The sequence below is a fragment of the Monopterus albus genome, unplaced genomic scaffold, assembly GCF_001952655.1.
Source record: "Monopterus albus unplaced genomic scaffold, M_albus_1.0 scaffold33.1, whole genome shotgun sequence".
NCBI classification, from domain to species: domain Eukaryota; kingdom Metazoa; phylum Chordata; class Actinopteri; order Synbranchiformes; family Synbranchidae; genus Monopterus; species Monopterus albus.
Window position 1 is genome coordinate 1048764 of NW_018127913.1, and position 1851 is coordinate 1050614.

A 1851-nucleotide genomic window follows, 5' to 3' on the forward strand; every position below is an offset into this window, starting at 1 on the left:
CGCCCCAGAGTCGGCAAACTTCCTTTTTTTTTTTTTTTTTTCTTCTCCTCCTGCCTGTGCCTGTTCTTGGTAGACGGGTTGAGTCACATTACCTGCTGTATGAACAGCTGCGGAAACGCAATAGTTTTGTTTAGTTTTGCCCAAGGCGTGGAGCTGCCTGTCAGCTCCTGATACTACAGCATATCCTGTCATCACGGTGGCGTCACAGCCTGCAATGTCTTAGCTCCTCATAGCGACGGCAGCAGATGGCAGAGTTGAATATTTTGCCTTCAGATCCATGTCAAGAGGGTGTAGTTTGGATTAGTAGATCCCAAGCCTCAGGTGGCTGCGCTTGTGTATCTCCATTGAAGAGTGTCATGCTTATACTTCAAGCTCAAGGCACTTCAAGGAGTGACAGGAAGGGCCCATGCATAACAAAGCAAGACAACTATATGTGTGAATTAACACAGCAGTAGCTGTACACAGCATTGGATCCCTGGGAGTAGAGTCAAAAATTCCCTTAGAGCTACGTGTGGTCAGTCAAGAGGAAATTTTGCCAGCGGTCTTCTCAGAAATAATAATTAAAAAAAAAAAAAATGAGCACAACAACAGCTGTATTTCTTAGTACACACTGACCTCCCTCCTGCAAATCAACATCTGAACATGTATCTGCTATGTCAGTCAATGAAAGGACCATATGTGATTAAACCACCCAAATCTGAGCAGTTAGCTCATGTTAAGAGAGCAGGAGCTAACAAAGTAGCGGCCCTGATGTTTTTCATGATTAACTGGAACCCACAGCCAAACACTGCTTCTCTCTAGTGCAGCTAGACAGTCATGGCTGACACGGTCACTGAGCTGACAAGACCTGGGCTTCTCCTCTAGCCTTTAGCCTGGTCCCACATATGATTGTCCTCACTTATTCAGCGCTCAGTCCAGACTGGCATTGTTATTGATGTTGATAATATCGTGATTAGTGTAAATACAGGGCTGTATCCATCTTTTTTCCTCATGTTTTTATGTTTTTGGATGGAGCATTGTTATTCTTTTGCCATAGCTTGTTGCTTGTTCAGTTATTAGACTTACATGTCAGTCTCTGAACACATGGCTCATATGGTTTCACATGTATCTTTCATTTTTCAAACATGACATGGACACCAGCCTTGTAGGGGGGGAAAAAAAATCTACTCAGAGAAGGAGCGAGAAAGGAAGTGAGGAAACTGCAGGAACAGATGTTGACCTTTAACCTCAGATGTCTTGTCAAGAGCAGAGTACTTTCGCTAGCAGATAGGCAGCATGCAACTCCATCACTGTTTACGATGTCATCACTCTCTCTTGTGTGCCCCCTCCCCTGTCCCCACTTCCTCAGACACACATACACAGACAAGCACTGTACTCATTATATAACCGACTGTTGCAGCAGGGCATAACATAGTGCAGTCACTGGGATCACCTGGAGGGTTAAGAGAAACTGTTGTCTTGTGTGCACAAAGGGAAACAAGGGAACCAAGAAATGGCAGATATGTTCCAGCCTCTTACAGCTTTAGTAGTAGACTGAAGAATGTGTTTGTCAGCATGTGGCCCAGCACTGCCAAATCACATATGCAAGGATTAGTTATAAAATACTTTACATGTGTGAGAATTGTATGGGAGGACGTGGCGAAATTGAGATGGCTTGGTTCTGGTTCCAACTTAGTAAAATACCTGGATTTGATAAGTGCTGCTGCGGGGGAGCTTCATGGTTTGGTTACCTACAGTGAGGAGCAGAAGTATTTGAACACCCTGCGATTTTGCAAGTTCTCCCACTTAGAAATCATGGAGGGGTCTGAAATTCACATTGTAGGTGCATTCCCACTCTGAGAGACAGAATTT

The 1851-nt window shown here is 44.3% G+C and overlaps 1 protein-coding gene across 3 annotated transcripts in view; it reads left to right on the top strand.

The window, feature by feature from the left end:
* Nucleotides 1-1851, top strand: part of LOC109958541 (myelin basic protein) — a 50429-nt gene that overhangs the window by 2778 nt on the left and 45800 nt on the right. The gene's annotated exons all lie outside the window — the stretch shown is intronic.